Source organism: Schistocerca gregaria, chromosome X (assembly GCF_023897955.1).
Source record: "Schistocerca gregaria isolate iqSchGreg1 chromosome X, iqSchGreg1.2, whole genome shotgun sequence".
Lineage (NCBI taxonomy): Eukaryota > Metazoa > Arthropoda > Insecta > Orthoptera > Acrididae > Schistocerca > Schistocerca gregaria.
The window spans coordinates 132,850,991-132,876,826 of record NC_064931.1 but is presented as its reverse complement, the minus strand read 5'-3'; the positions used below and the strand labels follow the sequence as shown (position 1 = coordinate 132,876,826).

Below are 25,836 nucleotides of genomic sequence, written 5' to 3'. Positions count from 1 at the left end.
ATACCATGGCGAAAATATTTACGAACGGTAGTCAAAGATTTAATTATCACTTCGAAAAAATAAAGTTAAGTAATTAATTTTTTGTTAGTTTGCAGGTGCATGTCTGCAGTCGTGGTACGTATCAAAAGCCCTGCGGCACATTTCCGTAGGACTCCGATAGGGGTTCCAATATGTAGTGGCGCTGCACATTAAAAAGTGAAAATTACCTGTTCGCTTTTGTTTGGATCCCCTAGTGGTGTGCTACGGCACTGTGCCGCGGGCTTTCATTACGTGCTAGAACTGCAAACAAACATAAAATAAATTACGTACCTTCATAATTAAAACTTCAGTCATCACTCGTAACACAATAAAGCAAGGAGAAAGAGATTAATGTCCTGTTGACAATGGATACGGAGCACACGCTCTAGTTTGAGAACGAGAGAGGCAGAAAGAGGTCGTGACCTTTTCAAAGGAACTATTCCGAACTTTGGCTAAGCGATTTATGAAAACTATAGAGACCCGAAATCTAGATCCCGAATGAGTGTCCAGTTTCTTACCATTGCGCATTTTCTGAAATGATTCAAATGGCTATAAGCATGATGGGACTTAAGATCTTAGGTCATCAGTCCCCTACACTTAGAACTACTTAAACCTAACTAACCTAAGGACATCGCGCACATACATCCCCGAGGCAGGATTCGAACCTGCGACCGTTGAAGCAGCGCGGTTCCAGACTGAAGCGCCTAGAACTGCTCGGTCACAGCGGCCAGCTGCGCATTTTCTCACTCACTTCTATACTGACGTGATATTTTCGATGTCAATATACATTGTGCTACACAGTTTGCTTTACCGCACAGACTGAGAAGAGTAGCACTTTTGGACGCCAACGTTTGAATCGCGTTAGTGATGTTCTTGAGGGTCCTTTCAGACGTAATTTCGTCCTACATAGGTGTCGAATAAGGAGTAACGAAAAGGTTCCCGTTTGATGGCTCTGCTGCAGCATACGTGGAACTTAGGGCGACTCCGATGTGGGTATATAAGCACCGATGGGCAAGCAAGTGATTAGTCAGTCATAGAGTCATAGTGTTCGAACCCGCCAGGGTAGCCGAGAGCGCTAACGCGCTGCTTCCTGGACTCAGGTAGGCGCGCCGGGCCCGGATCGAATCCGTAGGGCGGATTAACGACGAGGGCCGATGTGCCGGCCAGCCTGGATGTGGTTTTTAGGCGGTTTTCCACATCCCGCTAGGTGAATACCGGGCTGGTCCCCATGTTCGCAGACATCTGAACACACTCGCACTATTCTATGGCTTATACCCTACGCAGACAGTTGGGGTACACTAATTCCGTCCTGGGGGGTACAGGGTGGTGGCAGGAAGGGCATACGGCCACCCCTTAAACATTAACATGCCAAATCTGATTAACGGTGGCTGACCCTGCGTAACTGCGGGACAAGGCTCAAGCGATAGATAGACAGTCGTAGTGCTCGAGTACACGATGCATAACGCCGTCGGCACACGGACCGTGCATCCGAGCGTTGAGAGCGTTGAGCGTTCGGGAGTCTTTCCGAACGTGCAGAGCAATATCTGGCATGTCAGATATTCTGAGCGTGCGTCTGAGCGTTGACCAATGAGATGGCACAACGCCACCTACGTCACACGCACGCCAGCACCCTTCTGTACAGAGTTGTGAGCCGCCATATTGGCATTCATTTCAAGCCTATACGTATATATGCCGTTTCTGAGCATCAGCAAATTCAGAATCATTGGAAAACCCGTTGTTAACTGTGTGATTCGTTCCAATAAAATAACGAGAAACACCATATTCATGGCAAAAGAATTATTGTAACTTGCGTCTTATGAGAGTAGGCTATTTGAAGGCAGATGCACCCAAAACGCATTGTTCTTGGAACAGTTCGTTATAATTAAATTTCAATTAGTAACGCATCTACGACAAGGTTTTCTGCAAAGGGTAACATATTTGGATTACTTCCGAGGTGTAGCTGTGTGGCCGGCCGGTGTGGCCGTGCGGTTCTAGGCGCTTCAGTCTGGAACCGCGTGACCGCTACAGTCGCAGGTTCGATCCTGCCTCGGACATGGATGTGTGTGATGTCCTTAGGTTAGTTAGGTTTAAGTAGTTCTAAGTTCTGGGGGACTGATGACCACAGATGTTAAGTCCTATAGTGCTCAGAACCATTTTAAACATTTTGTACCTGTGTGTTGCTGGATTTGCGTAGTGAGTAGCGTAATTGTCTCGTATTGATTTGATAGTTGTGGCGGTGGTTCGCCTTTTGACACTCCTGTATTTTATTTCGTAACATTAACGTTTTTATTAGCTTCTGATACTTTATTATTAGTTTAATATAAGTATATGCTATAATATTTGATGTTATGTAAATATAAGTTCACCTTTTTTGAGAGGTGGGTTTGTTCGATTGGCTTAATCTACAGGACAGCTTGCGCTACTTGCATAAAGATATTTTGCTCCTTTTCTTTTACGCTTCGTAATTCGCATGTTGCAAAGATTCTGCTATTGGGTAGGAACAGTGATTAAGTAAGACTGACCTTGGGGTTTTAATAAAATGGGGGAATGATGAAATAATGTTTTGTCTTATGCGGAGAAGTATTCCAAATTTGTACCGCACTGTTTGTAATGGAACTTTTATATGTCTCTGTTCTTATTGATTGCACATGGTACTTTCCTTTTCGTGGATGATGGAAGAAATGTACGTTTTAATGGAGCTAACGTGGGTATTTTACGCGCGCCCGTTGAGCAAACAGTGTGATTTACCAACTAGAAACATCGCTCAACTGCCGCTGGAGTGCGTTGCGATCGCGTATAGCACGTTGGGGCCCACGTACCGTATGCACAAGTCGCATCATTCCTGAGCGTTCAGCAGCACGTTGAACTTGGCACAACGTTCGACAGCACGGTCCGTGTGCCGACGGGTAAAGTGAATGGATCGGAGCGAGCGTCGGATGATCGCCGTCTGGCTGTCCTTGCGCCACCAGCAGTCCGATTAGCGGCGACAATGGCTATCGAGGAAGGAAATTCGACGACGACGACAACTACTACTACTACTAAGGCTATGGACATGGAAACTCCTGGAAATGCGCTAACGGACATCACCGGAGGCCCTGGACTCTGACCGCGGCCAGTAAGCTCGCATCCTCTACGTCAACGCTCCGAGGGAAGGAAAGTCACACTGAGAACACACACACACCCCACCACCTATCAACATTCCACCGGCCGAAGGACATAGATGACAGCAAATAACAGACGACAATCGAAAAAGACGAGACCAGCTGGCGCGTGATACGGCCGTTAGACGCGGCGAAATCACGCTGTTGCACAGATACTATGACTCTTCCGATTCTGTCCACGCACCGATGCCAGTCACCGAATCTGATTCGGAGCTTCCCCATCCGTCGGGCAACGACGAAGGTTTTCAACTACTCCGAAACAAACGAACCTTATGTTCTGTGAGGTGCTGGATGAGTTAAATAAAAGGTTTCAAATGCTAGCCATATTTTTTGTTTTAGCTAGGGCGTTTGATTGTGTTGATCATAAAATAATGCTCCATAAATTGGACCATTGTGGAATACGGGGAGTAGCTCACAGTTCGTCCACCTATTACTTTAGCAACAGACAGCAGAAGGTCATTATTCACAGTGTTGAGAATGGATGTGATATGGGCTAAGAGTGGTGTACGGTCAAGTGAGGGTTGCCTCAGGGATCAGTGTTGGGGCCACGTCTGTTCCTTATTTACATAAATGATATGCCTTCTAGTATTACGAGTGACTCTAAAATATTTGTTTGCTGGTGACACTAGCAAGGTAGTAAATGATGATGTGTGCAACATTGGCTCGATTTCAGATAGTGCAGTTCATGACATAAGCTCATGGCTTGCAGAAGATAAACTTACGCTATATTACAGTAAGACTCTGTTTCTACAGATTCTAACACACAAATCAACAAATGGTTCAAATGGCTGTGAGCACTATGCGACTTAACTTCTGAGGTCATCAGTCACCTAGAACTTAGAACTAATTAAACCTAACTAACCTAAGGACATCACACACATTCATGCCCGAGGCAGGAATCGAACCTGCGACATTAGCGGTCACGCGGTTCCAGACTGAAGATCCTAGAACCGCACGGCCACACCGGCCGGCAGAAATCAACAAAACATGACATTTTAATTTCACAGAACGGGCATATGTTTAGCGAAACTGAACAGTTCAAATTGTTCTAAGCACTATGGGACAACATCTGAGGTCATCAGTCCCCTTGACTTACAACTACCTAAACCTAACTAACCTCAGCACATCACACACATCCATGCCCGAGGCAGGATTCGAACCTGCGACCATAGCAGCAGCGCCGTTCCGGACTGAAGCGCCTAGAACCGCTCGGCCACAGGGGCCGGCATACTGATCAGTTCAAATTTCTAGGTGTTCAGATAGATTCTAAGCTGTCGTGGAAAGCCCATGTTCAGGACCTAGTTCAAAGACTTAATACTGCCGTTTTTACTATTTGAACGGTATCTGAAGTGAGTGATCGTGCGACTCGCACGGTTTCAAATCCTAATCTAATTCACCTTGCCACACCTTACCCAGTTAATCTGATTTATTGTACGGTCCTAGTTTTACTTTCGTTGACGTTGATCTTAACGTCTATTTAAGACACTCTATTACGTTCAGTTGGTGTTTCAAGTCCTTTGCCGTTTTGACGGAATTATACTGCATGTTTCTCATATGATTCGTGAAACGCATTTTCCTGTTTTTTTCAGCAGACACTTGTAGGGTCTTCGTTGCAGTGTGTCTGTAGTCAGCCCAAATAAATACGGTTCTAGGCGCTACAGTCTGGAACCGCGCGACCGCTACGGTCGCAGGTTCGAATCGTGCCTCGTTCATGGATGTTTGTGATGTGCTTAGGTTAGTTAGGTTTAAGTAGTTCTAAGTTCTAGGGGACTGATGGGCTTAGAAGTTAAGTCCCCTAGTTCTCAGAGCCATTTTTGAACCATCTCTCGAGGGTTTCCCGTCACAAACGAAATAATTTTTCAATAGAAATTTTACCAATCGATTTGACAGAGTGAACCCAAATTAGTCCAGCGCGATATTCAGTTTATCTACATGTCTTAACAGGTACAGTAAAACACCAAGAATAACATAGTACTCCAACAGCGACTGAGGAGCGTCTCTGTATGGCGGTAGCTACTGGAGCACTGGCTATTTATCCTGTTTTACTGTTCCTGTTAATAAAAATCGATGAAACCAATATCGCACTACACTAATTTTTGACCGCTCTGTCGATGGGGCACGTAGAATTCCGATTCAAAATAATTTTGTCTGTAACAGAAAAAAACCAACTCCGTCGGCACTGGGCGTCCCATGAAAGGCGTGACGAGCAATATTTATTTGGTCTGACTCCTTCTACACTTCACAGAAACGAAATTGCAAATACCTGCTGAAACACAAGATAAAGTGCGCTTGGCGACTCTTAAGAGAGAGATCCTGTATACTACAGCAGAATTGAGCCCGATAACTCTAGGTACTTCTATACCGTGGCCTGGAGTACACTGCATTTTCAAAAAGATGGCAGCTCGTTGGTTACAAATAAGTAGCCTAGAGAAGACTTGCGTACCCAAGTAATTAGTAGCGTTGCTTACTCCATGCTAATGCTGAGACTTCCAATACTGTTGAGAGTCTTTTAATGACCTGCTTTACTTAACAATGTCTGTTACCGGTTGCATCTAATGGTAAAGCACCCGCCCGTGGAGAGCCCGAGGCCGCGTCGGTGCACCACCGCAAACTAATCTGCATTTCGAGGCGCGCGGTGAGCAAACGAGACTGCTGCCAGATGCACGTCAAACCCACACAGCGATCGCTACCTGGAAGGGTAGTAAGCTGAGAACCCGCCGGCGGCTGTGCCTTCCGGCACGGCATAATGAGAGCTTTGTGTACGCTCCACATCCACTGCTCACTACAAGCAGCGCTGAGCTTCGTATATGACAGCCGTTATCCCAATTAGCTTCGCGGCTGCCACCACAGACAGATACTCCTTGACTCGCAGGCACTGTAACGTCTTGTCGTCTCCTTGCAGGTGGCAGGAGGACTCCTTGTTAGCAACTATGTCATCATCATCATCATCATCATCATTTAAGACTGATTATGCCTTTCAGCGTTCAGTCTGGAGCATAGCCCCCCTTATAAAATTCCTCCATGATCCCCTTTTCAGTGCTAACATTGGTGCCTCTTCTGTTGTTAAGCCTATTACTTCAAAATCGTTCTTAACCGAATCCAGGTACGTTCTCCTTGGTCTGCCCCGACTCCTCCTACCCTCTACTGCTGGACCCATGAGTCTCTTGGGTAACCTTCCTTCTCCCATGCGTGTAACATGACCCAACCATCTAAGCTTGTTCGCCCTGACTGCTACATCTATAGAGTTCATTCCCAGTTTTTCTTTGATTTCCTCATTGTGCACACCCTCCTGCCATTGTTCCCATCTACTAGTACCTGTAATCATCCTAGTTACTTTCATATCCGTAACCTCAACCTTATGGATAAGGTAACCTGAATCCACCCAGCTTTCGTTCCCATACAACAAAGTTGGTCGAAAGATTGAACGGTGCACAGATAACTTAGTCTTGGTACTGACTTCCTTCTTGCAGAAGAGAGTAGATCGTAGGTGAGCGCTCACTGCATTAGCTTTGCTACACCTCGCTTCCAGTTCTTTCACTATGTTGCCATCCTGCGAGAATATGCATCCTAAGTACTTGAAACCGTCCACCTGTTCTAACTTTATTCCTCCTTTTTGACAATCAATCCGTTTATATTTCTTTCCCACTGACATTACTGTCGTTTTGGAGATGCTAATCTTTATACCATAGTTCTTACATTTCTAATCTAGCTCTGAAATATTACTTTGCAAACTTTCAACCGAATCTTCCATCGCAACTAAGTCCTCGGCATAGGCGAGACTGCTTATTTTGTGTTCACATATCGTAATCTCACCCAGCCAGTCTATTGTTTTCAACATATGATCCATAAATAATATGAACAACAGTGGAGACAGGTTGCAGCCTTGTCTTACCCCTGAAACTACTCTGAACCATGAACTCAATTTACCGTCAACTCTAAATGCTGCCTGACTATCCATGTAAAGACCTTTAATTGCTTGCAAAAGTTTGCCTCCTATTCCATAATCTCGTAGGAAATACTATAACTTCCTCCTAGGAACCCGGTCATATGACTTTTCTAGATCTATAAAGCATAGATACAGTTCCCTGGTCCACTCATAACACTTCTCCATTATTTGCCGTAAGCTAAAGATCTGGTCCTGACAACCTCTAAGAGGCCTAAACCCACAATGATTTTCATCCAATTGGTCCTCAACTACTACTCGCAATTTCCTTTCACCGATAAAAAAAAAGCAAAGAAAGATTTTGGAAGGGGGAGCACTACACACGATCCTGAAACTTCAGCTGCACCTATTGGAAATTGCTGGAACTACCAGCTTAAAGCCGAAGCTACACTACTGACCATTAAATTTGCTACACCAACAAGAAATGCAGATGATCAACGGGTATTCATTCGACAAATATATTATACTAGAACTGACAGGTGATTACATTTTCACGCAATTTGGGTGCGTAGATCCTGAGAAATCAGTACCCAGAACAACCACCTAAGGCCGTAATAACGGCCTTGATACACCTGGGCATTGAGTCAAGCTGAGCTTGGATGGCGTGTACAGATACATTTACCCATGCAGCTTCAGCGCTATACCACAGTTCATCAATAGTGACTGGCGTATTGTGACGAGCCAGTTGCTCGGCCACCATTGACCAGACGTTTTCAGTTGGTGAGAAACCTGGAGAATGTGCTGGCCAGAGCAGCAGTCGAACATTTTCTGCATCCAGAAAGGCCCGTACAAGACCTGCAACATGCGGTCGTACATTATCCTCCTGAAATGCAAGGTTTCGCAGGCATCGAATGCAGGGTAGAGCCACGGGTCGTAATACATCTTAAATGTAACGTCCACTGTTCAAAATGCCGTCAATGCGAACAAGAGGTGAACGAGATGTGTAACCAATAGCACCCCATATCATCCCGCCGGGTGATACGCCAGTATGGCGATGACGAATACACGTTTCCGATGTGCGTTCACTGCGTTGTTGACAAACACGAATGCGACCATCATGATGCTGTAAACAGAACCTGGACTCATCCGGAAAAATGATGTTTCGCCATTCGTGCACCCAGGTTCGTCGTTGGGTACACCATCGCAGGCGCTCCTGCTGTGATGCAGTGTCAAGGGTAACCGCAGCCATGGTCTCGGAGCTGATAGTCCATGCTGCTGCAAACGTCGCCGAACTGTTAGTGCAGATGGTTGTTGTCTTGCAAACGTCCCCATCTGTTGACTCAGGGGTCGAGACGTGGCAGCACGATCCATTGCAGCCATACAGATAAGATGCCATTGCGATCCAGCACGGCGTTCCGTATTACGCTCCTGAACCCACCGATTTCTCCTCTTTACACGAGGCATCAAAACAACGTTTCATCTGGAAACGCCAGTCAACTGCTGTTTATTTATGAGAAATCGGTTGGAAACTTCCCCCATGTCATCACGTTGTAGGCGTCGCCACCGGCGCCAACCTTGTGCGAATGCTCTGAAAAGCTAACCATTTTAATATCACAGCATCTTCTTCCTGTCTGATAAATTTCGTGTCTGTAGCACGTCATCTTCGTGGTCTAGCAATTTTAATGGCTAGTAGTGTATATGCCGGACTGAAACTCGAACTCGGGAACTTTGCCTTTCGCGGGCAAGCGCTCTACCGACTGAGTTACCCAAGCACCAGTCACGACCTCTCCTCACAGCTTCTGTTCTGCCAGTACCTCATCTCCTACCTTCTAAACTTCCTGCGCGCGCAGGAGAGGTTCTGTGAAGCTGTTCAGAGTTCGAGTCTCGGTCCGGCACACAGTTTTAATTGCAACTAATATTAACTTGGCTGGCACGATAGCTCAGCGTGTTCGGTCATAACGCTGGTTAGCCTCTGTAATAAAAAACTGAGTGGAACGATCAACAAAAGAACTTGAACGGATGTCATGTGACGTCCGCAACGACCAACCACAACGATCAGCAACGGAAAAAAAAGGTCGGTAGTGCTCTCGCCCGCGAAAGGCAAAGGTCCCGAGTTCGAATCTCGGTGCGACACATAGTTTTAATCTTCCAGGAAGTTTCGTATCAGCGCACACTCCACTGCAGAGTGAAAATTAATTCTGACGTCATTTTATTGAAGACCTACAACTAACTGTTGTTTTCTGGGGCGAGCTTTGTATGAAAACAACGATGGTGACTATTTAGTTCAGTAAACGGAAAATTCAAAACAAAAGAAAAGTCTTTTCGTTAAAAGCGAGCACATTTTAATATTTTATTGAATTAATGACATTATTTGGTCAAGCCCAGTGAATCCGTGTGTTCATGACCCTTGGTCTTGGGACTGCCAACATATACAGAACTATTTTAAAGCAAGTCTTCGCTTGTTGTTACATGAATTTCCTAGTGTGCCCATTGTGAAAAGCGGTTCATTAGTATGAGACCCACTTTTAATACACACTTTTGACAGCCTACAAACGAGATTCTTTCGGTGAGGAAGGGAGGGGGCATCAAAGGAATAATTCACTATCAGAATATCTCGCTTTCCAAATTGTCCTTTCGCAGTAAAGTAGGAAACTTCGTGTACTGAATGTAGTATACCGTTTTTCTACACTCGTAGTTATTATCAGAAAATCTGAACACGACAAAATACTGAGTACCTGGAGACTCGATTTTTAAAATCTAACATTGTTTTAAAACTTTAATGCCATCTGACAATAAGAGGACATTACACTTACAAGCCCTTGACACTAATAATTCTTTCACTGCAAGTTTCTTAAAAATGTCTGTTTGCTGGATTTTCCTCCAGAAATCAAATGACTGTTGTCCTTATTTGGTAAACTTTAATGTATATGAGAAGCTTCGTGAGAACGAGAAAGTGGTCGAAGACAGCGTAATCGCAATTTTCTCCCTTCACTTCGGATAAAGTTTTAAATGGAGTGAAAGTATCATTTCTGTACTCATTTAAGTTCTATAATTTAGGTAAGTAAAGAAGAACTTAAATCAACATTGTTTCGTCTCGTAAGTTTATAGCGTTTCGCAACTGTAAAAGGAGAATGAAGTAAGAGTTCCAGTTGTACAGTTCGTTTAATAATACGACCGGTTGCGATTATTACATAACAATACAAACCGGTCGTGTGCAACTGGAGCTGTTACTTCATTAATGTATAAATCAAGGTGATCGGCGAGTGTCTTAGCTCCAACACTGCATTACTCGGCCATGCTGAAGAAAGGCTTGCTTGCGCAGCGACAGGCATCTCAGACGTTCGGTTCCGAAGACACATTCAGCCACGTGCAGTCATTATTCAGTTTCGCAACGCGGCATTCCCGACGGTAAAGATGAGCTCCCGTTGGTACGAGCAGAGAGGATGACCGAGTGACCCGTTCTCCTTGGTGTGCTTTCATTGCAGCTGCGCCGACCTTGCGACTCAGTGATTTATTCACGACTCTGCGAGCGACAGCCCTCTGCCCTGGACATTACCCCACTCTCTCGCGCTCTGAATTTTGTATTCGCGTCCTGGCCGGCACTAGACCGCACTGACGGCGAAACAGACACCTGCTGTCTATCAGGACCAGGCTTCACAACGTCGCGCCATTAAATCAGAGGTCACTTTCCAAATCTGGATATTATTGTGGAAAATTAATACTGTGTAGTCATGTTTTTTAATACACTGATCTGTAAGATGGTTCAAATGGCTCTGAGCACTATGGGACTTAACTACTGTGGTCATCAGTCCCCTAGAACTTAGAACTACTTAAACCCAACTAACCTAAGGACATCACACACATCCATGCCCGAGGCAGGATTCGAACCTGCGACCGTAACAGTCACGCGGTTCCGGACTGCGCGTCTAGAACCGCGAGACCACCGCGGCCGGCGATCTGTAAGAACATTATGATAATCCACCTATTGTCGATGTAAACCCGTCCAGGCGATAGCAGCGTCACCTGGTGTGGATTGACTTCTAGTCAGACACACGTACGGGGGCGTATAGTGCGAGTGAATCCGCTGTCCGTTTGTAGAACGGGCAAGGCGCGCGATCTATCTACACTACTGGCCATTAAAATTGCTAAACCACGAAGATGTGATACAGACGCAAAATCTAACCGACAGGAAGAAGATGCTGTGATATGGAAATGATTAGCTTCTCAGAGCATTCACACAAGATTGGCGACGGTGGCGACACCTACAACATGCTGACATGATGAAAGTTTCCAACCGATTTCTCATAAATAAACAGCAGTTGACTGGCGTTTCCAGATGAAACGTTGTTTTGATGCCTCGTGTAAAGAGGAGAAATCCGTACCATCACGTTTCCGACTTTGATAAAGGTCGGATTGTAGCCTATCGCGATTGCGGTTTATCGTATCGCGACATTGCTGCTCGCGTTGGTCGAGATCCAATGGCTGTTAGCAGAATATGGAATCGGTGGGTTCAGGCGGGTAATACGGAACGCCGTGCTGGATCTCAACGGCCTCGTAACACTAGCAGTCGAGATGACAGGTATCTTATCCGCATGGCTGTAACGGATCGTGCAGCCACGTCTCGATCCCTGAGTCAACAGATGGGGACGTTTGCAAGACAACAACCATCTGCACGAACAGTTCGACGACGTTTGCAGCAGCATGGACTCTCAGCTCGGAGACCATGGCTGCGGTTACCCTTGACACTGCATCACAGACAGGAGTGGCTACGATGGTGTACTCAACGACGAACCTGGGTGCACGAATGGCAAAACGTCATTTTTTCGGATGAATCCACATTCTGTGTACAGCATCATGATGGTCGCATCCGTGTTTGGCGACGTCGCGGTGAACGCACTTTGGAAGCGTGTATTCGTCATCGCCATACTGGCGTATCACCCGGCTAGATGGTATGGGGTGCCACTGGTTACACGTCTCGGTCACCTATTGTCAAATACCTTGTAAAAAATAACTAGACTCACTGATGGCGCTGCAGTCGCGGGATAATTTGAACCTTCGGCTGGACTCCACTATAGTGGTTGTAGACTGATGTGTTGTGTAGTATTGTTGTTTATGAAGACCCTGATTCAACGTTGTGTATTTGTTGGGGCGTACATGCAGTATTTGTTACTCGTAATTCTACTGTCTGTACGTTCCAATCAAAAGAAGTGCAATGGTGAAGAGTTGTGCAGCGATTAATTGTACAAATAAATTCGAGAAAGGAACGAATATTAAATTTCACACTTATGTGGATATTTTAAGTTGTTAGTGCACTTGCTTAATAAATGTTTTTGTAACACGGTATTAGCATAATGTCTGTGCAGCTATTTGCAGGTTTCCTTTCTCAAAACCAGAGCTTTTACAAAAATCGTTACACGCTGTCAGGAGACAAGATTTCCGACCGACAGAATACCATTTTATATGTTCCGATCATTTTGAAGAAAGTTGGCTGATCGGTAGTGTTATCATGGTCTAGTTTAGGGTGAAACTTGATAATTTGGTCGTGGGTTGCCAAAGCGCTATGTCATATATAACGCACTTCTCGTCATAAAACCATAACAAGGTAGAGTCAGAAAATATCTATTAATATAGTGGGCAAATTTTCGAGTATTTTGATGCATTTTGCGCACACCTATCGTAAATGAACTACGAAAAATCCTAGGAGTCCAGTACACAACTTTCAGCTACGGCAGATTCCATGTAGTACGTAAGATAAATTCATAAACAGTGACTAGTTGCTGTTTGTTCATAAATTAAAAAGTATATTGTAGTAACGTATTTAAATGAGGCATTATGTTTGTGACCTAACTCAACGGAAGGCATTTTATAACCAAAAACGATGTATAAACATTCGAAGTCTACGCGTCTGTTTACCATTCTAATGGCCGCCACCCAGCTATTCAATTTGTCCGCTCTTCGCAGTCGACCACTCTGCGGTGGTGGGTGCCTCCCTATTGTACGCAGTGACGGCATTTTGAACAGTGGACGTTACATTTCAGATGGGTTACGCCCCGTGGCTGTACTCTCCATTCGATCCTTGCGAAACCTTGCATTTCAGCAGGATAATGCACGACCGCATGTTTCAGGTCTACTACGGGCCTTACTGGATACAGAAAATGTTCGACTCTTGCCCTGGCCAGCACATTCTCTACATCTCTCACCAATTGAAAACGTCTGGTCAATGGTGGCCAAGCAACTGACTCGTCACAATACGCCAGTCACTACTCTTGATGAACTGTGGTATCGTGTTGAAGCTGCATGGGCAGCTGTACCTGTACACGCCATCCAAGATCTATATGACTCAATGCCCAGGCGTATCAAGGCCGTTATTACGGGCAGAGGTGGTTGTTCTGGGTACTGATTTTTCAGGATCTATGCACCCAAATCACGTGAAAATGTAATCACATATCAGTTCTAGTATAATATATTTGTCCAATGAATACCCGTTTATCATCTGCATTTCTTCTTGGTGTAGCAATTTTAATGGCCAGTAGTGTAAGTGTAACCGAGGGCAGATTGCGATGGCCCGGAGGCTCGGCACGAGCTTTTCGGAAACTGCACGACTTGTCGGGTGATCCAGGAGTGCTGTGATGAGTGTCTTCAACACACAGCAAAACCAAGGTGAAACCACGCCCAGACGTCATGGAGGCGGGCGGCCACCCCTCATTACCGATGTCGGACATCGTAGGCAGGCCCGATTGGTAAAACAGGACAGGGGACGAATTGTAGCGAAACCAACATCAGACTGTAATGCTGGGCACGGCACAAGGGTGTCTGAACACACAGTGTACCGAACAAACACTTCTAAAGACGGGCCTCCACAGACGACGACCCACGCCAATGCTAACCCTAAGACATCGGCAACTACAACAGAAATGAGCACGTGACCGTCGATGTTGGCCGTTGGCGCAGTGGCAGAGGGTTGCATGATCTGATGAATCCAGATACCTTCTTCACCGTGCCGATGGGAGTTCGCCAATCCGTCGTCCTCCAGGCGAACATATTCTTGACATCTGTGCTGCGGAACAGACACAAGCTGGCACGGCTCCCTTATAGTCTGGGGAACATTCACGTGGGCATCCATGGGTCCAGTGGAGCGCGTGCAAGGCACCATCACCGCCATGGGGTATCGTACACTGGTTGCAGACCACGGAAACCTCTTCATGACGATCGTGTTCCCGAATGTGCTGCCCCACAACCTGCGAGATCTGAACACGATGAAAAACATCTGGGATGTGATTGAACGTGGCGTCAGAGTTCATCGTCCCCCTCCCCCCTTCCGCCCCTTCCCGGAATTTACGGGAATTTCATGACTTCGGTGTGCAGATGTGGTCCCAACCAACTCCAGCGATCTACTACGTCCTCATTGCTCCCATGCTATGTGATGCCCACCGCTGTCAGTCGAGCAGCGGTCATGTTGCTGCTGTTGTTGTTGTGGTCTTCAGTCCAGAGACTGGTTTCATGCAGCACTACATGCTACTCTATCCTGTGCAAGCTTCTTCATCTCCCAGTATCTACTGCAGCGTACATCCTTCTGAATCTGCTTAGTATATTCGTCTCTTGGTCTCCCTCTACGATTTTTACCCTCCACGCTGCCCTCCAATGATAAATTTGTGATCCCTTGATGCCTCAGAACATGTCCTACCAACCGATCCCTTCTTCTAGTCAAGTTGTGCTAAAAATTTCTATTCTCTCCAATTCTGTTCAGTACCTCCTCATTTGTTATGTGATCTACCCATCTGATCTTCAGTACTCTTCTGTATCATCATCTGTCTTTGGTGTGACAGGGCGCTAGTATGGAGACAGATGTGGTCAAGACATCGTTTTCATTGTGGCGTTTATGCCACATGTGTCCACGTTGATTACATTTTTGTTACTATGTTTTCATGCACAATATAAGGAGATTTTGTCACAGGAAGCTAGCGAGTAGGTAGGATCACAAAGTAGACTCATCGAACTACGCGCCAGATGGACACATAGCGTGAGAAAGGCCGCGTGAGCAAGAACCGTACAGTACTGGAGCAGAGGGAGACAGTGGGGATTCACCCACCACGCTGGGCACCAAGAAGCGAATCTTTTATTATTTATATTCATGGCTTAAATATTAATATACAGTTCCAACCGTGCTGGTGACGCTAACTGCACTGAGAACTTGTTAATACTAACTTCAGTATCTCACAGTTCATAGGGAAATGATACAAATTTTAATTCTGTCAGTGATTATCGAGGGAAAAGATGGACCAATCACAATCACCCCTGAGAGGGCAGGCGCCAAACTGCTAAGACGTTGTTGTTGTTGTTGTTGTTGTTGTTGTTGTGCTCTTCAGTCCTGAGACTGGTTTGATGCAGCTTTCCATGCTACCCTATCCTGTGCAAGCTACGATTTTTACCCTCCACGCTGCCCTCCAATGCTAAATTTGTGATCCCTAGATGTCTCAGAACATGTCCTACCAACCGATCCCTTCTTCTAGTCAAGTTGTGCTAAAAATTTCTATTCTCTCCAATTCTATTCAATACCTCCTCATTTGTTATGTGATCTACCCATCTGATCTTCAGTACTCTTCTGTATCATCACATTTCGAAAGCTTCTATTCACTTCTTGTCCAAACTATTTACCGTCCATGTTTCACTTCCATACACTCCAGACAAATACTTTCAGAAACGATTTCCTGACACCTAAATCTATACTCGATGTTAACAAATTTCTCTTGTTCAGAAATGCTTTCTGTTGTGGTTGGCAGGAGAGCTAACAGTGTTACTAGAGGAGGCCGAAAGGCACGCGAATTAGCTCACGTAGACTGGCGTGAGGTCTGGAACAGGACAAGGAAATTAGAATTTAGAATCAGCGGACGTAGCTGGTGGAATACTTAACTTTAATCCATTAATGAAGAACGTCGCTCTTGACGGTACAAGATTTACAATATCAATAGTAACTGATAATGCCGCCTTGCTAGGTCGTAGCAAATAACGTAGCTGAAGGCTATGCTAACTATCGTCTCGGCAAATGAGAGCGTATTTAGTCAGTGAACCATTGCTAGCAAAATCGGCTGTATAACTGGGGCGAGTGCTAGGAAGTCTCTCTAGACCTGCCGTGTGGCGGCACTCGGTCTGCAATCACTGATAGTGGCGACACGCAGGTCCGACGTATACTACCGGACCGCGACCGATTTAAAGGCTACCACCTAGCAATTGTTTTGTCTGGCGGTGACACCACACTTTCCTTGCTATTGCCATTGCCAGCGGTCATGTACTAAATAGTTTTATCTTGTGACTTGGGTTTTAAATATCTCGTGGAAAAGAATGACCAGGAGTTCAGTTTTTTCCTAATTTATGTGACAGTTATTTCAAATCAGCTGGTCTGCTTTATGTATCGTTATATCCAAATAGTTTATAAAAGTTAATCTACATTCAGATTCGATGATGGTATCTTTAGTGTGTTGAAACCGGTTATCCAGTAAACAGTATTTAAGCGATCTTGGCTTTTGAATTATTTCTACAACAGAGTGATCGCCGCACTACACACCATGTGTTCACTACAGAAATACTCTTCTTGCCGTTGCCAGTCTGCATTTTATATCTCCTCTACTCCGGCCGTCTTCGGCTACTGAGCTGCCCAAATAACAAAACTCATCTACTACTTTTAGTGTCTCGTTTCCTATCCTAATTCCCTCAGCATCACATGATTTAATTCGACTACATTATCCTTGTCTTGTTTTTGTTCATATTTGGTTTGCCGTCGCCTTCCTCCGACCGTAATGGGGATGAATGATGAGGATGAAGACGACGACAACAACACCCAGTCATCTCAGGGCAGGTGAAAATGAGTGATTCCGCCAGGAATCGAACCCGGGACCCCCTGCTCGGGAAGCGAAAACGCTACCGTGACACCACGAGCTGCAGACATTCATCTTACATCCTCCTTTAAAGATACAGTCCATTCCGTTCAACTGCTATTCCAAATCCTTTGCTCTCTCTCTCTCTCTCTCTCTCTCTCTCTCTCTCTCTCTCTCTCTCTCTCTCTCTCTCTCTCTCTCTTCCTCTTTGTTTCCAAGCATTAATCCCGACTTGCGGGGTCTGCTGGCTAATTGAATGTGGCATGTGAATTTTAAGGGGTGGCTTGATGCCCTTCCTGTCGCCACTCTGTAACCCCCCCCCCTCCCAGGGAGGAATTAGTGTACCCCAACTGCCTTAGTCTAGTGTAATCCATGGAATAGTGCGAAAGTGTTCATATGTTTGCGGAACGTGGGGACCAGACCGGCATTCACCCAGCGGTATGTGGAAAACCGCCTAAAAACCACATCCATGCTTCCTGGCACACCTGCCCTAGTCGTTAATCCCCCGGGCGGATTTGATCTGGGGCCGGCGCGGCTACCCGAGTCCAGGAAGCAGCGCGTTAGCGCTCTCGGCTACCCTGGCGGGTGAACCGTTTCCTCTCTCCGATAGAATTAAAAATGTCATCGGCAAATCTCAAGGTTTCTATTTCGTCTCCCTGCAGTTCAGTTCTTACTCAATTTTTTTCTTTGGTTTTCTTTGCTGCTTGCACAGTGTGCAGACTGAATAACACTGCTTCCCCTTCTTTTTTTTCCAATCTTAAAACCGTAAAGTTATAAATAGCCTTTCCAAGTGAGTATTCATTTCACCACTGTCAAAAGATTTCTCTAAGTCTATAAATGCTATAAACGTGTATTTGTCTTTCCCTGACCTGTCCTTATGATAAGTCGTCTTGTCAGTATTGCCTCGCGTGTTCCTACATTTCTGCAGAATCCAAACGGATCTTGCGCCTTCTACCAGATGTTTCATTCTTCTTTAACGAATTCGTTGTAGTATTTTGCAACCATGACTTATTAACCTGATAATTCGGTAATATTCACAGCTGCCAGCACCTTTACCTTAATAACGTATTAAAACAGAAAAGCCCGCATCTCGTGGTCGCGCGGTAGCGTTCTCGCTTCCCGCGCCCGGGTTCCCGGGTTCGATTCCCGGCGGGGTCAGGGATTTTCTCTGCCTCGTGATAACTGGGTGTTGTGTGATGTCCTTAGGTTAGTTAGGTTTAAGTAGTTCTAAGTTCTAGGGGACTTATGACCATAGATGTTAAGTCCCACAGTGCTCAGAGCCATTTTTGAAAACAGAAAATTGACAAACTTCAGCTACAAAGATGCAAACTATGTTTTATGAATCCGTATTCTGTTCCTATCTCACAGTGGAAACAACCACACAGCTCGTTCTCCGTCCTCTTTGAAAGCTGGCAAGAGATTGGTTTATGCCGAAACGAGCGTAATCCTTCCACCAGTGACTCGCTTTTATGAGTTTTCTTCATTGAGTGGTAAGTACTTACGTCAGGGCAACGCGTAAATATAGGCGCTGAATGCTGTACAGTCGTAGTTCAACGGTACAACCAGAATGCCGGGGAAGTTATGTCAGCATAATTTTACTTACGACGGCAAACGGCTCGTTGCGACTGAGGTGGGCATAAAAGGTGAATAATGTACAAGGAATTGCGAATCATGAGGTCCTTTACGGCTACAGCCGAAGGCGATGTCTGCGCCTTTTATGCTCAACTGGAGTGTATATAAGCAGACAAGAGACGTTAGTTCCACGCGAGGTGTCTTTGTCAGCCGCATCTCAATTTGCAGACGCCTCAGCACCTTTCCTCACTTCTACACACTAGGTAACTAAACACCAGAGTAATGGAAGACTTGATATCTCTGTTGTATTCATTCTATGTGTGCTTAAATACACAAACCATTTTCGTCACAGCAAATAATTTTTGTAACAAGCACCTGTGTCATTCCAAACGTACAGTCGTGGACAAAACGAGCGAGACCTCTCGCCTTTTCGTTATGCTGATCCGCACAGCTGTAAAGTCTGCCACACAGCATAACAGGCAAGGCGACGAAGTGCTACCAACATACTATGCACAGGCGTGAAATTGAAAAACTGTCCGAAATTTGTCAGACTGTTTTCAATCATGTGTAAGACTATATTAATGCTGATTAGTGTGTTAACCACAACACCTAAATATTAGATATAAATGTAAGAAGAAACGCTAATTAGTATGATCTGTACTAATAAAAATTAATTTCTGCTTATCGAGATAACATAAGTGTATTAGTAAGACAAAGTACCCCAGATCGTTACGAATTAGCAAAATATTATGCGAATTCGGCCGCGCAATGGTCTGTGGCAACGTTCAGACCAGTCATACTGGATTACCGTTGCTGACCTAGTATGAAAGTGTGCAAGTTCAGCAATGCGTGAAGATTCGTAACGAAATTCAGTTAAAAATCATTCAGTGCCACACTTGTGCCAGTTCAATTATTGGCAGAAGCGGAAAAAGTAGTCAGTAACAAGTACGAAATTCTACAAGAGTTTCATATCGACATCCACAGGGCGCCGGTACAGAATAAAGGTAGCAATAAAATGTAGTGGGGGCGCAAGAATTCTTTTACTGATAATCTATCTGCCCCCATCGAGATTAGAACCGAAAACAAACCAGACCTCCCTTGCAGTAGCAAACACCTTTCACTACTCTAGCAGACAACCCAGGCAAACAGCCCTCTATTATTACCCCAGACATGAATAAGCCGGCAATTTCGCAATGAAAATGGCAAAATGATCTGCAGTTTCTCTTGCTTGGAGCTTTCTGGACTCAAAAACATGGACTACCTTTATGTCACCGCTTATGTGAAAAGTCATTCGGGATGTTTATCGAAATAACAAAAAACTGTAATTAGCGAGTAAATTTAGCCGGATATTTCTGCACCATCCCAGGAGATAAGCGGCGACGTAGCTACCAAACGTATTCTAGAAGGTTTCGAATTCTCCATTAGACGTGCCACAGCCAGAAAACGTTCATTAGCCGAAGTGTTCCTTAAGATATCTAGCAATGGGAATGCTCGCACATATAAAACCCGGTGGCATTAATAGTGGGATCTGAATTACCACGTGTATAGGCAAATGGATTTTATATGCATTCCTGTGACCGTGATTTGGATCGAAAGCGTAGCTACGATTAATATGCTGATGTATCGACTGCAACTGGAACATTTCGAATAAAGAGGAGGGGAAGTTATTATGCGGCCCTCATCTTCAGTAGCTGTGGTAGCTATTTTCGTTGTTAGGATTTCGTCACATAAATCGGTAAAAATGGAACCCTATTAGTCTCACTTTCTTGACCGTCTGTCTGTCTACCCAACCCTTAAAACACGTTTACCTCGCGTACGGGTAGACATAATAAGCGGAAATGTATCGCACTTCCTGCGGTATACGATCGCTTGGTGGTGTAAAAAAGTGAGATGTCAACGCAATCTAAAGATTGGGCCGTTATGTAAAGAGAATTTACGTGAACGGTCAAAAAATGGCTCTAAGAACTATGCCACCAAACTGCTTAGGTCATCAGTCTCCTAGATCTAGAACTAATTCAACCTACCTAACCTAACACACAACCACGCACGGGGAAGGATTCGAACTGACGGCGCAAAGAGCCGCGCGGTCCGCGATATGACGCCGTTGAGCGCACGGCTAACCCGCGCCGGCAAGCTTTTAACATCATCTGGTGTTGCTAAAAAGGTATTCACTTTTGGTGAATAATTTTCTGTGCAGTCCATTTAAGAAAGAATAACTAAAATATATTTGATGTTACGGAAGAGGAAGAACGCCTAATTCATTTCCCCTTGTCTTTATTCATGATGTTAGATTCGCAATCTGAGCATACTTACTATCCATAACCACATTTTAGATCCAAGTCATAGTCACAGATATGCGAATACAACACATTGGCTTATACTTGAGGTATTTCACTTCCCACGAAGTGATGGCAGATGATGCTGTGGCGTCTTCGAAGGGCGAGTTTCTCCAGTGCTAGCTAACTATCTCAGCACATCAGCTGAGCGAACTTGCATGGTATGTTGGTAGCACTTCGTCTCATTGCCTGTTATGCTGTGTAGCAGACTTTAAAGCTGTGCGGATCAGCATAACGAAAAGGCGAGGAGTCTCGCTCGTTTTGTCCACGACTGTACGTGTCCAAAAGTGCTAAGTACCCCATTGTACGAATAGTGATAATAGCATTGAAACGGTGCAGCGTACAACGCAGCGTGACATATACTGAACAGCCAAAAAATTATGACTGCCGTCCACCGTGACGTTGGATGCCACCTGCTGACGTTGCGGGCATCTAACGCGCTACGAGAAGTACGTAAGCGCACCAAAGACGGAAGCTTAGCGAAGATACTGGCTGTAGTGGGGATATCTACTGAGATAAGCGACGTTGTCAAAGGACAGATTATTATTAGGCAAGGCCTGTGGACGAGTATCTCTAAAACGGGGAATGTTCACGTGCTACTGTCGTGAGCCTCTACGGAAAGAGATATGACAGAGAAGCTACCACTATGCACTAAATGGTTGGACGTCCATGACTCTCAACAGAACGTGAGGTTCGGAGGATTGTTTGCTCTGTAAAGTATGATAGGTAGTGATCTGTGACATATCTCCAGAAAGAGCACAATACTGATGCAAGCACAAGTGTTTCGGAGCACACCGATCATCGTAGTATTGTTGAATATGGAGCTCCGCAGCAGAGCACCCCAGCGTGTTCACATGTTGAGTCAACGTCATTGTAAATTGCGACTACAGTGGGCACGCCACCGTAAGACCGTTGATCAATAGAAACGTGTCGGCTGTTAGAGTGAATCACAATTTTACTACACTAGGTGGCTGCTCGTCTCCACAAACGGCATCATCGAGCTGAACGGCGGCTCGAAACGTTCAGCGCGCCACGGGCGGAGGCCGGTGGGAGCAGTATTATGCTTTGGGAGACATTCTCCTACGTCTGCATGGAAAGTGTGGTGGTAATCGAAGATACACTAACAGCTGTGAGGCATATGCATCCCTTCATGCTTGATGTCTTCCCCGACGGCGATGTCATCTTTCAGTAGTATAATTGTCTGTGTCTCGAAGTCAGAACCGTGCTACAGTGGTTTGAGGAGCATTATAGTGATCTCATGTTGATTTCTCGGCCTCCAAATTCGCCTGATATGATAGATAGAACGGAACCCATGTAGGTCTCTGTCAGGTGACGTAACTGCGTATGCAAATCAACGGCGCGTTATTCACGTGAATTACATGACCTGTGCGTAGACATCGAATGCCACGTACCTCCACATACCTACTAAGAAACTGTCGGATCCCTGATACGCAGAGTTAGTGATGTATTTCGTTCGAAAGACGGACAGACAAGCTATTAAAACAGGTGGTCATAATGTTTGACTCATCAGTGTATCAGTGCTATACCTAAAAGCGTTGCCACGGCAACCGTCAGTTGCAGTCCCTTGGATCCCTCATACGAAAGCTCCAGTGTGCACTTCAGTAGTTTGTACGTTCGCTTCTCACGCGGTTAGAACTAATGGAATTGCTCCCTTTAATATGATCTAAAAAACTCGTAGGTATGTCTAATAGTAGCATTAAATGTACAGACATTGAAGAAGAATGTAATATTCCAGCATCTGCTAGCATGAGTTCCTTAGAAGTAGATACCTTAGGGGTTGCGAAGCAACTCAAATCGCTTGATACGGGCAAGTCTTCAGGTCCAGATTGTATACCGATTAGGTTCATTTCAGATTACGCTGATACAATAGCTCTCTACTTAGCACTCATATACAACCGCTCGCTCACCGATAGATCTGTACCTACATATTGGAAAATTGCGCAGGTCGCAACAGTGTTTAAGAAGGGTAGTAGGAGTAATCCATCTAACTACAGACCTATATCATTGACGTCGGTTTGCAGTAGGGTTTTGGAGCATATACTGTATTCAAACATTATGAATCACCTCGAAGGGAACGATCTATTGACACGTAATCAGCATGGCTTCAGAAAACATCGCTCTTGTGCAACGCAGCTAGCTCTTTATTCGCACGAAGTAATAGCCGCTATCGACAGCGGATCTCAAGTTGATTCTGTATTTCTAGATTTCCGGAAAGCTTTTGACACCGTTCCTCACAAGCGACTTCTAATCAAGCTGCGGACCTATGGGGTATCGTCTCAGTTGCGCGACTGGATTCGTGATTTCCTGTCAGGAAGGTCGCAGTTCGTAGTAATAGACGGCAAATCATCGAGTAAAACTGAAGTGATATCAGGTGTTCCCCAGGGAAGCGTCCTGGGACCTCTGCTGTTCCTGATATATGTAAATGACCTGGTTGACAATCTGACCAGCTCTCTTACGTTGTTCGCAGATGATGCTGTAATTTACCGTCTAGTAAGGTCATCCGAAGACCAGTATCAGTTGCAAAGCGATTTAGAAAAGATTGCTGTATGGTGTGGCAGGTGGCAGTTGACGCTAAATAACGAAAAGTGTGAGGTGATCCACATGAGTTCCAAAAGAAATCCGTTGGAATTCGATTACTCGATAAATAGTACAATTTTCAAGGCTGTCAATTCAACTAAGTACCTGGGTGTTAAAATTACGAACAACTTCGGTTGGAAGGACCACATAGATAATATTGTGGGGAAGACGAGCCAAAGGTTGCGTTTCATTGGCAGGAAACTTAGAAGATGCAACAAGTCCACTAAAGAGACAGCTTACACTACACTCGTTCGTCCTCTGTTAGAATATTGCTGCGCGGTGTGGGATCCTTACCAGGTTGGATTGACGGAGGACATCGAAAGGGTGCAAAAAAAGGGCAGCTCGTTTTGTATTATCACGTAATAGGGGAGAGAGAGTGGCAGATATGATACGCGAGTTGGAATGGAAGTCATTACAGCAAAGACGTTTTTCGTCGCGGCGAGACCTTTTTATGAAATTTCAGTCACCAACTTTCTCTTCCGAATGCGAAAATATTTTGTTGAGCCCAACCTACATAGGTAGGAATGATCATCAAAATAAAATAAGAGAAATCAGAGCTCGAACAGAAAGGTTTAGATGTTCGTTTTTCCCGCTCGCTGTTCGGGAGTGGAATAGTAGAGAGATAGTATGATTGTGGTTCGATGAACCCTCTGCCATGCACTTAAATGTGAATTGCAGAGTAGTCATGTAGATGTAGATGTAGACAGATTGGAGCCATGATTTCCTGTCAGTGAACATCGGTTTTCGTACTTCTCCCAAGACAAGTCAGTCACAAGGGAAAAACCCTGTCATGAATGCCTTTGTAAAATGATTTCGGAGCCTAAGGATGTTAAAATATTTAAAGTCAGTCGAATGAAATACGATTTTTTTCGTCAATATTCAAGTAGTGGTTAATGATAACTACTAGTTCTCTAAGTGGTCACGGGGCTTACATTAAATACTTTTTGTTCTTTTTGTGGTATTCAGTCCGAAGTCTACTTTGATGCAGCTCTTCCTCCTAGTCTATCCTGTGCAAGCATCCTCGTCTCCGAATGACTGCTGCATCCGACACACACATTTGAACCTGCATACCTTATTAATTACTTGATCTCCGTTTACAATTTTTACCTCCAAACTTCCCACCATCACTAAACTGATGATAACTTGATATCTTAGAATATGTCCTATCACCCTATCCCTTCTTTTAGTTACGTTGTAGCACAAATTTCTTTCCACTTAGATTCAGTACCTCCTCAACAGCTGCGCCATGTACCCATCTAATTTTCAGCATTCTTCTGTATCACCACATTTCACAATTTTCTGTTCTCGTCTTGTTCGAACTGTTTATCGTCCACGTTTCACTCCAGACAAATAGTTTCACAAAAGACTTCCTAACACTTAAATTTATATTCGATGTTAGCAAATTTGTGTTTATCAAAAACTCTTTTCTTGTAATTCCCAGTCTACTTCGGCCATCATCAGTCATTTTGCTACCCAAATAACAAAACTAATTACTACCTTTAGTCTCTCTTTCAGTTTTCAATTTCCCTTAGCTTCACCTGATTTAATTCGATTACATTTCATTATCCGTGTTTTGCTTTTGTTAATGTTCATTTTTCATCCTTTCAAGACACAGGCCATTCCGTTTAACTGTTCTTCCAAATCATTTGCCGCCTCTGACAGAATTACAAATCATTGGCAAACCTCAATATCTTCATTTCCTCTCCCTGAATTTTAATTCCTTCCCCAAATTTTTCTTTGGTTTCCTTTACTGCTTCCTCAATGTGCAGATTAAATAACATCGGGGATAGGCTACAACCCCTCTCACTCCCTCCTCAACTAGTGATTCCTTTTCATGCCCCTCGACTCTTTATAACTGCTGTCTGGTTTCTTTATAACTAGCATTTCGCTCCTTGTATTTTACTCCAGTTACGTTCAGAATTTCCAAGAATGTTCCAGTCAACATTGTCAAAAGGTTTCTCTAAGTCCACAAATGTCACAATATAAACGTAGAATTTTCCTTCTTTGGCCTGTCTTCTAAGAGAGGTCGTTGGGCTAATATAGCCTCGCGTGTTCCCTTGAGTACATTTCCGCGGACGAACCGATTTTCTCCGAGGTCGAGTTCTACCAGTTTTTCCATTCTTCTGTAAATAATTCGTGAGAGTATTTTGCATCCATGACTTACTAAATGAGAGTTCAATAATACCCATACCTGTTAGCAAACCCCCCCTCCCCCTTTATTCAAAACTATATTACAGGGAGTATGTCGCCTCTCTCCATCACCCACGAAATGTGAATCTTTTTATTTTTAAAGTCATTTACTGTAATTTTGAGGCCAGATGCCGTATCTGCCACTACAGGCATCACTTAACCTAAGGAAGGAAATTCATTCGCCCCATCAGTCTGTGAATCGTAAA

General features: G+C 44.7%; 1 protein-coding gene across 1 annotated transcript in view; it reads left to right on the top strand.

Moving 5' to 3' along the window:
• The window catches only part of LOC126299606 (calcium/calmodulin-dependent protein kinase type 1-like), a 1,453,155-nt gene that overhangs the window by 796,759 nt on the left and 630,560 nt on the right, over positions 1-25,836 (top strand). The window lies entirely within an intron of this gene.